This window comes from Nymphaea colorata, chromosome 6, assembly GCF_008831285.2.
Source record: "Nymphaea colorata isolate Beijing-Zhang1983 chromosome 6, ASM883128v2, whole genome shotgun sequence".
In the NCBI taxonomy this organism is placed as follows: domain Eukaryota; kingdom Viridiplantae; phylum Streptophyta; class Magnoliopsida; order Nymphaeales; family Nymphaeaceae; genus Nymphaea; species Nymphaea colorata.
Window position 1 is genome coordinate 21143971 of NC_045143.1, and position 15339 is coordinate 21159309.

Below are 15339 nucleotides of genomic sequence, written 5' to 3' on the forward strand. Positions count from 1 at the left end.
TGCAATGTGAACCTTATGTGATGAATCCTACGAACTCGCAATATTAATTAGGATAATTAGCTAATCAAGGGTATAACAATTGGTTAACACAAAGAAAACTAGCATTAACTAGGTGCATGAACTAGATCAAATATGGCACGACCATCTAGAACACTGAACTATTTATATTAGCTAATAAAAACGATGTGCCACTTGGAGTTAGATGAGATGGGAGGGGAGAAAGGGAAGAGAGGGAAAAGAGATTAATGGTGATCGATCAGAGAGACATTATCGGACCCACGTATGCATCACTACCTAAATTATGATGCATATGTTAATCAAATGCAAATGAAGTAACTAAGAAGCAAAATAACTAATTCATGAAAAATATTTAATCTAAAATGGGGTAAAATGAGGAGGTCGATACCTAGGAGTTTATCCTGAAATATCTGAATACTAACTAATCTAACCTAATACAAATCAAATATAAACTAAAATTTATGCTAAAATATTTATTTCGTAAAAGCCTAAACTTAAAAGAAATATATTGAGTGCTGTTCCTAAAAATTTCAAATGGAGGGAAAACAAAGAAAATTGCTGAACTATAATGAATAGCCATAAGAGGGTAAGCTTTTGAAAATAATAGAACATTAGGGGCAAAGATAAAATGAGGAAAAAGAAGTGACAGGAAAGAGAGAGAGAGAGAGAGAGAGAGAGATAGAGAGACAAAGAGAGAGAGAGAGAGGGATGTCATTTTCTCAGATACATCATATTTCAAGAATGATATATGCCATGCATGATGCATGTTGGTGTCAGACATGTCTGATGTCACGTTTTCTCACCATGTTTCTTCACCTTTTTTTTATTTTTTTTTGTATTTTTTGTATTTTTGTTTGTATTGCAGCTGAATCTTGCTGATTCAGCTCTTGGGCTCTCCAATAGCTAGATTCTAGCCCAACTAGATTTTAACCACAACTTCTAACCCATGCTAGATTCCGATGGAAAGAATGCTGGGAGGTAGGCTTCCACTTTTATTAACAAAAATAACTGTGTCAGATCCATCCAGAGCACAACCCCACTGCCATAACTAGGCTGCTACAGATCAGTAACAGCAGGAACCATAAAAAGGAATTACAAGAAAATGCGCTGCTACAGACAGCCAACAAAACCAAAAGAACCAGAACATCAAAGGCATTACGCCTCAAAACTGAGCCTCAGCCCACGTCTATCTTTCCTTCCATAAGACGTATCTACAAATAAGCAAACCAATGTTCATTGTAGGAAGTACTGCCAATAAACGGCTGCTGGGAGGTAGGTTACCGAAAAATTAAGATATGTACAGGACGAAAGAAAAATTTACACAAAGCTGAGAATCAGCCACATAAAGAGAAAAACCAAAAAACCCAGGCAAGCATAACCCAGCTGCTCCAAAAATCGCCACCAGAAGGCCAAAAAATCCCACCAGTGTTTCTGCTCCTGAAAAAGGCATAAGACTAAAACAGAAACAGTATTAGGAAAGCTTTTAAAACATTAACCACCATCATCCCTCCCATCTCTTTCCCCATATTGACACATCTGGTCTCCAGCCTCTAATGTAGGCAGTTGACTAAGAACCATTAGACGTTGAGTGGTCTCCCTCATGTGTTGCCATTTCTGATTAATCGGCTTCCTGCCTTCCAGCATCACTCTAAGTCTGCGCTTCCATCCTTCATTGTTAGATATGATCCCAAAACTGCCATTGACTCTCGCCATAGAATGCAGCCACCCATTAAGCACTTGTAATTCAGCTTCATCCTCCCTAGATTGAGTTTCAGTAAGTATGGCCTCACTGGATTCCATACCTCTCAATCTCCACATGCACATCACCATGGTTTTAATGCCCTTCTTATATGTGACAATTTGCAGCACATTAGTGTCCATGTTTAAGCTTCATAGCCTGCCCTCACAGATGATTCCAGTCCGCAACCAAGTGGACATTGCCTTACGCTTGCCATCCTCCAGCTGCAAACTTAGAAAAGCCTCCTTAGCTGATCGCCAAACAGCAGAGAAAATATGTTCAGTCATAACTATGGTCATTCTCTCATGTGCCACTTCATTCCTAAACCACCATAGCTTCCATAACGCGATTGGGAAAAGCAAAATCCAACATTTCCTACGCCATTTAACCTTGAAGGACACCTTACTCCAAAGCTGAAATTCCTTATCTATATTCTGCCACGGAAGCCTACTCCTGCCAAAACTAGCAATCGCCTTTCTCCACACCTTTTGCACAACATGACGTGCACATTATTCTCCTCCTCCCTTTTGCATAAATGGCATCTGTTTGCCAAATGAACTCTGTGTCTTTTTAATCTATCTTGAGTGGTCAGTCACTTGTGGCTGGTGATGTAGGTAATCCAACTTGCTATTGTTGGGATATGTTTGTTCCATATACCCTTTCGCCAGTCTTCCTAACTACCCTTCTGCCTTGTGGCTTCCCAAATCGTCCTAGAGCTAAGATCATTGAGGTCTCTAGCATTACTAACAAGTTTGTCAGTCTCATTAATTAGTTGAATGCACCTACTCACGGCTAATGCCTTGCTTGGCAACTCTAGCCTAGCCTCATCCAAACCCGTAACCTCAGCCACAAAAAGCTTCAACTGATCAACTATGACACCATACTCCTCTCCACTAATTGATTTCACCAGAATTTCGTCATGCCACCAATCGGACACAGATTTACCATCACCAATCTTCCACCTCACATTGCTATCTTATTCCAGCCTTTTCTAGGCCGTGTCCTCCTTTCGAACAGGCGGGTTTTGGTCAAGTCCTTCGGATTATCCCTCCCGGCAAGTCACTCGGGCAGAACCCAAGCATGTACAAGTAGCCGTGAAGATGCCGGCATTCTAATGTACAACGTGTGCCCCGCTCTACCATCGGAAGAACCGCCACGACCACCCCTGGATGAAAGACAGATCCCACATTCGGACCAGGATCGACTCAAAGGTGTATCAATTGCGAAATGCTTTGATATAGATATGCTTATCAAAAAAGGTGTAGATTCGCGGAGTTAGGAGCGAGACTCATAACAGGAGCTGCTGAGATGAAGAAGTAAACTAGAAACTTGATTGCACCTTTGACTCGAGAACTCGAGCAACGGAGTCTGAAACTCAAAACTAGAAATGCTACAATAGAGTGCTCATGCACTGCACGATCCCGATACACGCCCAAGATCCCCTCCAAGGTTTACGCACAGTCCACAAACTATTAGATTTAAGATATCTAGTCCTGCACCACTGAGCAAAGAGAGAGTTATTACTGAAAGAAGAGCAAAGTCTGCTCGCTAGCAGAGAATCATTCACATCCTCAAGAAGGCATATACCAATGCCACCTTCCACCTTGGGCTTACACAAAGAACGCCAGGCTTTTTGGTGGATATGTCGGTTTTCCTCAGTATTAGCCCACAAGAATCCGACCATGCATCTCTCCAACTTCTTCAACACTTCATTCGGGAGAGAGAAAGATTGCATCCAAAAAATACCCATTGAGCTAAGGTTATGGGTGATAAGGCAAGCACGTCCTGCATAGGATAGGAGTTGGGTTTTCCAAGACACCATCTTCTTCTTAAATTTAGCAATCAAACCCGCACAAAGGTTCGCATTTAAGTTCCCCGCAAAGAGAGGAACAGCCAAATAAACCAAAGGTAGCTTAACCACCTGTCAGCCGCCAATGTTGGCCAACCTTTGCTCAAGAGGAGCGTCAACATTGAAGGTGAACAGAGAAGATTTAGAGTTATTTATAATGAAACCCATTCTTCCTTCTAGCTGGCTCAGGACACTTTGGATATTGGTTAGCGATTTAACTGTCAGCACTAAAAAGTAGGAGGTCATCTGCAAACATTAAGCAGTGAACATCAGGTATAGCTCTTACTGAATAGGGTAGGTGAATGGCCCTCTTCAAAAATTTTCCCTTAAGATATCTGGCTACCATTTTCATTACTAGAATGAAAAGGTAGGGGGACATCGGGTCGCCTTGCCTAACACCCCTCGCAGCTGTGAAGTTTCTCCCTACATCACCATCAATCAACACTATATAGGAGATAGAGGAGGGTGAAATCCCATATAAAGAAGGCAGTTATGCACGAATCTCCAAGATACTCTATCATAAGCTTTAGAGATATCGAGTTTGAGACAGGCAACGACCTCTTTCCTGCTATCAAACAGATGAACCAGCTCATTGGCCATGGCAACCTGATCGTGGATCACCCTAGATTTAACAAAGGCCCCTTGAGTTATCCCGATCATGCGGGATAGGATGTTCTTCATGCGCTGCACCATAACTTTAACAATCACCTTGTAAAGGCTATTGCACAGGGCAGTGGGTCTAAAATCCTCGATCCGACGTGCACCTCTTTTCTTATGATGAGCATCAAGTAGGTATTGTTCAAACTATGCACCAACTTCCCTGTTCTGAAAAAGTTGTCCACCACTCTCCTCCCACATGATTTGATAAAAAGAATTCGGGAAGCCATTTGGCCCCAGAGCACTATCCTTATCAAGAGACATAACAGTTTCCTTGACCTCCGCACAGGTGACAGGTTCCAAGAGGGAAGTGTTCTCCTTCGCTGAGACAAAATCTCCCCGCCAAATATCATTAGTGATTTCGCCACTAGCACTAGCATCATTAAGGAAGCATTCAAAATGGCCGCTAGCTGCTTCCAGCACGCTGTTGACTGAAGAGAAGGTTTGTCTAGCCACCTCAAGTTCAGCAATGCGGTTCTTTCTAGATCTATTATTGACAATAGTTTGGAAGAAGCGCGTGTGTTTGTCACCATCTAACAACCACTTGACTCTGGACTTTTCCTTCCACATGATCTCTTCCAAGTGTAAAGCCTTCTCCAGCTCTCTCTTGATGGATTCCTCTTCCGTCGTAGCCCACCCATCCCCAGCCTCACTATTCGCTTGTGCTTGCCTGAGACGACATTGAAGGGACTTTATGTTGTCCTCAATATGCCCAAAAGAATTTTTGTTCTAGTGTATTAGGCTGCGCTTAACCACCTCAAGCTTTTGAAGGACCCGCAGCATCGAACAACCCTGCACCTCAGCTCCCCACGCTTCACTGATAACACGGCGGCCTTCCCAGGTCAACATCCAGGGTTTTATGACTCTAAAACGTCTTGTATTCCTACTCTGCCATAGAGGGCTGTCCATCTTCACCATGAACACCTTGCGGTCTGAAGTGGCTCTGGGAGACGTAGAAAGGGCACAAACAAAATTTGTCTCTTTCCCAAGCAGAATTAGTCAAACCCCAATCAAGTTTGCATAGGATCCTATCCTTACCATGGCATATATTGGACCAAGTATAGTTACTTTGGTTGTCACATAGCTCCTTCAAATTGGAAGATAGGATGAATCTGTTAAAATCACTACAAGCTTGAGCAGTCGGAGTTTTACTAGTTTTGTTGAGGTTGTTGTGCGTAGCATTAAAGTCCCCATAGATCAAAGTAGGGATGTCTTGAGCATTAAGGAAAAATCCCAGCTCAGCAAAACTATTACGATGCAGTAGAGAGTTATTAGGCATGTAAACAGCTACTATCCAAAAAATCTGCGTTACACTAGTAAAGGAGAAATAACCAGCCAACCACCACTGGTTTTTAACCCAACCATGGTTACGAGCATGCTCCTGGTTCCAAAGGTAAAAAATACGAGCTCGCCCATCATCCCCATCTTCGTTCCTCTGCACCCCTTCTATGCTCAAGCGACGAGCAACACTTCTAATAACCACCTCCTTAACTTGCACATCAAGGAGAAAGCAGATCGAGGGCCTTTCAGACTTACAAAGATTTATGAGGTCTTGTTGGGCTGCCGGCCGTGCAGCCCCCCTCATGTTCCAACAAGTGAGTTTCATCGGTGCATCGCCGAATTCTCTCCATCCCCCCATCCATAGCCACTTTGATTCCCCCTAGCTGTTTCTCCTTACCTTTTTCATCTAAGACACGATCTATCTCCTTAGTTAAGTCATATCTTTCTTTCCTTCTCTTTCATCCAACCCTGATCCATTCGTTTTCTCCTTCCCCTAGCTTAGTCTTGTCTACTGGGGGAGTGGTGTCAATGGATAGCAGACCTTGCTTCTTCTATCTGTACCCATTAATGTGAGTGCCTCTCACCACCTTATTCTGTGTTTTAGTTCCTTTTGTCTCGGCCCCACTAGAGTTCAGCCCCATCGCTGTCCTCTCACATTCAATGGTGGAACCGGGAGGGAAGACAAGGTCGTCCATCTTCTTATCGTTAGCCAAAACATGAAAAGGGTTAGGAGTTAAGGTTTTGGAAGGAGTACCTAATCCTCGGGGGTTCGACTCCATAGTTTGATGCTTAGCTGCTCCTCCCCCATTATCGCCTTGCTTTCCTTTCCCCTTGGTTTGCTCCTTTTGACGAGTAGTTGGTGTGCGTTCCCCCTCCGACTCCCTCGATTTATTCCTCACTGTTTCATAACCTAACCCGTCCTGTTTGGCAAAGGAGTGTACAACATCTCGGTGTTGCCCCTTCCAAGCTTTAGTGGCCATCTTAACCCGGGCCCATGGGTTGGCTGCGGCTGGCTCTCCCTCTGTGAGTTTCTTACACGTTGACCTCGTATGAGTGAGGGCACCACACAGGTCACAAAAAAAGATCCTCGACTCATACACCACCTCCTGTGTGATCCGTCGACCATCCCCTAAATCCAGAGAGACCCACGGCACTGGGAGGAAGTTGATCGACACTTCAAGCTTCACCCTTGCAAAACCAACTTTCTCCCATTTGCTTGAGCAGCTATCTGCCTCCACATATTCTCCTCATAGGGCCCTCGCTATGCCCTTGTAGCAGTATTCATTCCATAGGTGAATCGGTAGCTGGGGTAGCTGAATTCATAGGATAATCGTTTCCACTACATTAATCCTCAGCTCCTGACTAGGTTGCCATTGGCTAGCAATTAGAGTGTGCCTGCCCACTCTCCATGCCCGTCTCTGAACCACTTCTGCCAACTCTGCTTTTATATCAACTCTGATTAGAAACCTTCCGTTTCCCACTATGGAGAATCATGGGTTCTTTATCTTCCCCCTTTGCTTCTTCAATGAAGAAAAAACATAACTGTAATCCATCCCCAGTCTCCCACCACCCCCAAAAAGACCAGCGATAGCAACAAATTTGAAGGGTTCTTCCAGACGCTTGACTACCTCCGGATTGGATCTCACAGTAGGGTTTTCTCCCTCGAAGCTGACTTGCGCTTCCTCCATTTCACCTAGGCACGGCTTCTCCTGAATGTCCACCACCTTCGCCCAAGAGCCCCTCCATCCATTTCCCTCGCACGCCCCATCGACTGCACGCATTTTCTGGTTATGGTTTGCCTCCGTCTCCTCTGTCTCACACTCCATTCCTGTTGGGTTAGCCTCCTCTCGTCCCCTGCCATCCTTGCTGGACTCCCCTCCGACCTGCACACGCCTTCCGATTTGGGCTTTCCTCTGTTTTCTCCGGCTCACCTTCCGTCTCACAGTCCATGAGCAATCAGGCCTAAAGCAGTCACGAGCGAGAAAAATCGGCCTCTCTCACGCGCTACCCCACCTTCCCGCCGGTGGGGAGGGACCGCTGGCCAGTGGCAACGACAGCCTCCACTGAGCCTGAGCGGAGCCCTAGGAGAGAGACAATGGGGGAACCGCACTGTCTAAAAAAAAAATTCTACCACAAAAAACAGTGACTTCTTTCCACAGATCCTGAACTTGCCTTCTTCCTTCCAGCAAATTCCTAGCATGCCTCACCCAGCCCCTGCTATTGGAAATGAGTGTTTTCCTCAAGCTGAATTGTTGTTTCTTTCTTAGCCATTTAGTTAAAAGCCTAATCTCCAACTCATCCCTCTCTTCGCTCGCTTGGATGACTTTGTAGTACCGAGTGCCCTCCTCCTCTTCAAACCTCAATGTTGCAATCTGATTGACTGGGTTCGATTGAAACACCAATGTGGGTACGTATGTCTTAGCAATTTCAGACATTATATACTATCTAAAGAAAATACTCATAAAGTAATTTATTAAATTTGATAATTAATTATTTCATATGAAATGAGGTAATTCTTTTATGTGCAAATACTATATGTAATTTTGGATTATATGCTGGACTGGATCTGAATTTATTCTTAATATAAAAGGTAGTGGTCCGTAGGTCATACATAGAGGGAAATAGAATTTCAGAGGCTTCGCCTTCTTCCTCTCAGAGAAACCACATACTAAATAGATAACTCAAAAGATCCTGTTGTCAATTTTATCGTTGCTTTCATCGAGATGGATTTAGGTACACTTTTGTTGCAATTGATATTATTGTTCGATTATTCAGTATGAACATGTATTGTAAATATTCAGTCCTGATAAGTGGTACAGAGCCTTCGTTCATTGTTGAATGATGAATTATATTGTTGTCTCTGTGATATGCATGTATTTGTTCTAATGTTTTTTTTTTGGTTTTTTATTTTTATTTTTTGTGGCTTCTTTCTCTCTTGTATGAAGTTTCATCAATGGTTTTCTCGCGTGCAGCCTCTCCCCCTTCTCTATTATAGAGCAAGCACAGTTAGATGCCTGTAGTTATTGAAAACCCACTGAGAGGTAGATTAAAGAAACAACCATCGGAATGCCGAATGGCAACCAATGGTATGATAGGGACAAGGAGAGGACAGTCAAGTGCCTGTGCCTGTGCCATCTTTATCAACCAAAAAAATAGATGTGTTTTGGGAGGAAAGCCAACCGACCCTAACAGATAAAAGTTTCCTGTGAAGATATGCAGAATTTTGAGTGGTAAAAGCATTCCAATCATTTGAACCTTATGATCATGAAGAAGTTTATCCTAGAAACTTCAGGACATTATTTTTGAAGAGGCTAGTGCCACGTTCCTCAATTAAGTTGAAAGTATTTTACTAAAAATGAGAAGGTTGAAATAAGTACTCAGATTAGTAAACTTGTTATATTAAAGTACAAAGACAAGTGGAACACAGAAGAGTATATCATGAAGATGTCTCATCTTGCTTTAAAGTTAAAGACACTAAGTTTGAATTTATATAAAGACTTCACAGTGCATATGATTCTCATTTCCATTCCACTACAGTATAGGCAGTTTAAAATTAGTTGTAATTGCCAAAAGAAAAAGTAGACTCTTAATTATCTCATTTCACACTGCATGGATAAGAAGGAGAGATTGATGAAGGACATGATATATGCTCACTTGGCTACTCTGCCTAAAAAGAAAAAAAGAAAATAAAATAAAATAAAAAAGTTGTAGCAAACTTTTTGACCATTAAGAAACAAAAGAAACCAAGAAAAGGTAAATCAATTTGTTTCTTCTATCAGGGTGAGTTATATGAAGAAGAACTGTATCGAGTACCATACATGAAAAAAGAAATTCTGACTTTGGTTTGTTTTAAGGTTAATTTTACTTTATTACCTACATATGTTCGGTGGACAAATTTAGGTGCTACTATTCATATATGTGTGTCAAATTGCTGGCCACTAAGTGATATTGAAATATTCACCTATGTGGGTAACGGTAAGAAGAGAAAGAATGAAGCTATAGTAGATTTTTTGGTTATTGTTAATGACTAGGTGTTATTTGAATTCGGTTGAGACTTTTGTACTATCATCTTTTATATGAAATTTGGTTTCTAGTTTCCTCTTGAACAAATTGGGTTATCATTGTTCATTCGGAGATAATAAATTTAAGTTGCTTCTAAATTCAGATTTAATTGACATTAGTTCATTATCTAGTAGTGATAACCTTTATTTACTTAATATAGTTGTTTCATATCATGAAACTTTGCATGTTAAGGCTTGTGGTATTAAATGAAAATTTGCTAATGATGATTTTGCTATGTTGTGGTATAGATGTTTAGGTCACATACCTACAAAGAGAATTAAAAGGCTTCTGTCAAATGGAATTCTTGTTTCTCTCGATTTTATAGACTTCTATATTTGCATTGAATGCATAAAGGGAAAATAAACAAACATTAAGATAACAAAGGTCAATCAAGTCTTGAATGTCATAGAATTGATTCACGCTGATGTTTGTGGTCTATTCCCAATATCTTGTTAAAGTGACTAACAACACTTTATCGCATAGGTAATATTCTCGTTACTTGTAAATAATTCATGAGAAGTCTTAGTCCTTAAACATGTTTAAATCATTTAAAATCAAAGATGAAGACCAATTAGGCAAAAGAATTAAGGCTATCAAATCGAACCATGGTGGTGACTACTATGACAGATTTGATGGATTATGTGAACAATGTTTAAGTCCATTTGCTAAATATCTAGAGGAATGCAGCATAGTCCATCAATATATCACATACTTCAAGAATACATGGTAATAGCTGAGAGATGAAGCAAGACTTTTATAACCATAGTAAGAACTATGATTAATGATTTTACCTTATCAGAGTCCCTCCAAGAAGAAACATTAAAGACTGCAACTTACATTCTAAGTAGAGTACCAACTAAAACAGTACCGAAAACCTTATATGAATGGTAGACATGCAAAATGCCTAATATGAACATTTTTAAATTTCAAAATGTCTTGCTGAGGCAAGGTCATACATGCTGAATGAAAAGAAAATGGATTCCATGATGGTTAGTTGTTATTTTCTTGGGTACTCTAAGAGATCCAAGAGTTACAAATTTTATGACCCAACTACAAGACATCCTTTGGGATAGGAAATGTCCATTTCCTTGACGATATTGAGGGCATGTGACAAAGTTAGAAATGTGGTCTTTAAAGTGTAATTGATTTTCATCCCTTTGATGTTGTAGGCAGTGGTTAGGTTTTTATTCATGATATTTTTTCGTTAATAGATTGAGGTTTTTAGTACAGTTCCTAGTCGAATAAAATTGATGGCAACAAAATATGTTTTTGCATGAAGAGGTAGAAGATCTATATAATAAAGTAAATGAGATAGATGCCAGCAACGACGTTGACAAAATACATGACCTGGGCATGTCAGCTACGTAGCTGATACAGACCCTCTTGGAGCGATGCCGAGTACCACTGAGGAGGCTGACCAATGGCCGAGGACTGGGCGGACAGCAGCCGCACAAATAGTCATAGCCATGGCTGAGAGTGCCGAAGCCAATGACGGGGACCAGGAGCCACACACGGGGATGGACAAGGAGCTCATTGAGAGGCTATCCGTGGCAGGCGCAGCAACAGGACAGGCGGGTGTACTTATGCAACCCAACCCAGCAAGCGCAGAGAAAACACGACTAGGCGTGACCAGCCAGCCAAGGATGAGATGATCGATCCTAGCGGTTCAGTTGTAGCAGCATAGGGCTAACCTAGGCAGGTGGGGGTGCAAGCCCACCCAAGGACCAGCAGTTGGAGGACATGGGGACGAGCTCAGGCATCACCTGAGCAAGTGTCGGCTTAGCCTGTACCTTTATTGCTTTTTTTTTTTTGCTTTAAAACTTCATTTGATTCTTGTTGGTGTGCATCTCGTACTGAGACAGGTGTGAACCGGTTCAGCCATGAACTATAAAAGGCTGAGACCGTGACTTTTTTGACAGGCTGTTTCAAATTCAATTCACTTTCGAGGTTTTCTTCATTGCTTTTGCATGGAGAGAGTGAATGATCATGGTGGAGTCTTGTCCATCGTGTTCTTAGTGTATGAATCCCTAGAGTTGTGTTGGCCGCTAATCTGCTACCAGCGATTGAAGCTACATTTTGGTCCCAATATCGTGCGTAGTGTGGTCTACGGTGCATTCTTTGAAACCACAGCAAGGTTTAGAGGCCGAGACTGCCATAGGGACTGCAGAGAAAAAAGGAAGAAGCACATGTGATCAGCAGAGCACTTTCAATCGGCCATGATGTATCGGCTGGACTTCTACATGAGATAAATATCTCCCACGTTCTTATCGTAGAATTTCAGGACGTCATTACGATTCAGATCTCCATCGGTCTAACGTGGAAATAGATTGGGCAATTTCGGTCGATTCGAAGGCCCTACTTGATTGAGCAACTAGGCGTGATTCAGCACATTTGATCATGACCTTCATGGGGTCTAATGCCAGATTGCAGCTAGGAGGTCTCAGCTTTGGCATAGGATCTTCGTCAGTCTCATTGGGTTAATTTGTGCTTGTTTAGACGACGAAAAATCTTGGGGGAAGAACAAAGAGAGATCGGCTACATCAAGTTCACATTTGGCCGGTTTTCAGCCTACGGGTATCAAGGGGTTAGCAGCAAGTTCTGAGGGCTGAAGCCGGCAATTTACTAGAGGATTTACCACGCGATATACCCTGTTGGATTCGTTGGAATCTCATTGGATTCATCAGAATCTCATATACCACATATCCGAAAATCAGGCCAAGAGGAGAACGATTGACCGGAGTAATCCTAGGCTGATTGGAAAGTGTGCAGCGGTGAAGGACGACCGGCGAGTTGAAGGAGATCCGGTGTTGTAATTCTAGCAGTCACGAGAATTGTAACCCTAATTCCATCGGAGGATATTTTCCGATTTGTCCCTGTATCAGCAATATTTAACTTATTTGAATTAGGGTTGACCAAGGGCAGATTGGTCCGAAGGAGGAGATTAAAGGTGAAAGGCCACAATTCCTAACCCTAGCGCTACGGAGCTGCCGAACCAAAGGACGGGCGCCGCAAGAGCACACTAGTCTCTTTCCTAATCCGTCTCCAATGTTTTAGGAAAGGATTAGAGCTCGCATCAGCTGGAAACATTTGTGGAACCCTTAAGGAAGGTGCCGATGGATCAGCTGTCACGTGTTCTTGAGGGGCTCATGCCCAAGAAGGGAGGAGCTGAGGTTTCCAAATCGTCTCCTAAAATTTTAGACAGGATGACTCTTCTAAGAAGGAGGATTCGGTGCGCCTAGAGGGGCAGGATCAACTTGATATGGAAGGTGCCACGTGGGAGCTAGGAGAGCTGCCACCACAACAGAGCTTCGAGGGTTTCTAGGAAACCCTAGCCAAACAAGGAAGGCGGCCGCCCATTGAATCACGGTGAAGTGCACTACCAAAGGATTAATTCCTTGCTAGTTTATTCCAATTTTAACTACCTTGTATCAAGGATTGTTGCTGCATTCTTGCTGGATGAGGGAGTTAGTGAGTCCTTAACACCCGACGGTCAGACTTGACCGAAGCATTCCAGCTGCTTAATTCAACCAGTGATCATTATTGAAGGAATCGCATCTACCGGGTGACATCGGTGATTACTTCTCTCAATCGACTTGACTACATCTTGGGGTTGATTGGTGAATCCGGTGATTGCAATACTACCCTCTATCTTGCTGATTTCGATAGGAAAATAACTCTTTGAATTGTCTGTATATCAAGGACTAATCAAGGACTAGCGGAGGTGGCAATCACGACATATCTAGCCGCGTATTGGGAGGAGTACCGGAGGAGGAATACTGAGGGGGCAGTAGCTTGCTGCCGGTCGTTCACCCTCAGTGAGGCATTGAGGAGTCCCTAGGCAAGGCCCCAGGAGGTGAGAATCGGTTACCCCTATAGAAATCGGGGAGGTTGTTCATTTGTTTCCAGTCCATCGAATTTGTCTTGTGACTCACGGGGTTTCTCTAAGGCACCACTTGCCAAGAACATAGCCCCGTATCACGCACACCACCTATTGAGGGCAGCAAGGGTGTGGTTTGTTCGAATAGGGATTGTATGGCAGAATGGCTTGTGTGTGATGGATGTTATGAGTGAGGAGTGAAATTCTTGTACACAGTGGTTGTAATAAGCCTCATCATCCTCTTGAGAACTTTGTAGTAGGCTTGAAACTGGGGTGGGATAACCTCCTTGTACTACCATCCTAAGAGTTGAATTGAGCTGGGGTGACTATCCGGCCGGGCACATTTTGTACTTAACTATTTTATGAGTGGCTGCAACATCACCTCCGAGTATTCCTGGGTGGGTGCCGGCCAGTAGGGAAGATTTCTATCACCGATGAGTAATAGCCACAACTGATTGAAACCAATCATCAAATGCTTTGGGTGTGGCCAAACCCTAGCACGTGAAGCCTACAGTTGGTGTGGCCCTGTTTGATTGTTAAAACAAAAGCCTAAATCAACAATGTTTCAAACTACAAATGAGGAGTCTGATGCCATGGACTATGGCTCATAGGATGTTTGCACCGTGCCAATTAGCTAAGCCGACAGTAAATCAACTTCGCAATTTTATAGAATTCAAGGGATGCACAAAAATTTTACATCTCAATAGTTATAATCGGATGATTCATATTATCAAACATCTGGAGTACAACTAAACCCTAACATGTTATACCAAAACATTATGGCGGTTATTTCAACCACTATGGTAGGAATCTTGTCCGTTATGGTTGTTCTGCTTGGCTAGTTGGTATGGCACAATAACTCGACTAAAATTCACGAGGGAAATCCATTTTTTCCACTTGTTGGATCCCCTCCCCCTTATTTTCTTCTCAATTTCATAATAAATCTACTATAGGAATTAAACGTTTTCACATCAAGAGACCTACTAGGCCGTAGCCTTGCTCTGGGACATTTCTTTTTTTTCTTCATTGTTTTCTCTCTCTTCTTCTTCTTCTCTTCCTCATTGTCTCTCACTCCCTCGCTCCGTGCCCAAAGTTACCACTCGAAGGGGTGGCCCTCCTATATTAATATTGAATTTTGTTATTATTTTATTATAAGTTATGTATTCTATTAGAAGGAGGCACAATTTATTTATTTTTATTTTGAGGACGTGCAAAAAAGAAGTGGGAGTGGTCAATTGGTTGCAACACTTGGTATGAACTTGGGTGGACACCTAGTCAACTGGGTGTCACCCTCCTGTGGCACCACTCATTCTGAGTTAATGAGGGTTAGTTAACTTTGTTTAGTCTGCATTGGATGATTAATTAACTTAATTTTTGATTTGCATGAGTTCATTCCAGTTTAACTCTTTAATCCTTGCCAATTAGCATGCGACCAATCTACCCTGGTCTTCTTACAATTTCCATTTCTATCCCTACATCTTCTTTTGTATTGATCCTTCCCTTGTCTTTTCTATAAATTCTTAACATGCCCTTGATGTAAAATTGTCATAATTCACTGATCCATGTCCCTTACAAATAATTGAATTTATCTCAATTAGGAATAGTCCAATTGGCTATCGGACCGAACCTACACCAAGTTAACTGTAATCACCCCAAATTTTTCAAAAAAAGAGGGCTATTAAAATTTTAGGTCTATTATTTTTAAAATAAATTTTAAATCCAAGTTTAGATCCAAATCGAGAATTCCAAACTCAAATTCCAAAGGCGAATTCAAATTTTGAATTTTGGCTCCAAAACTCCTTCCTCTTGGATTCAAATCTTGAATTCAAATTTCAAATTTTAGCTCTAAAACTCTTC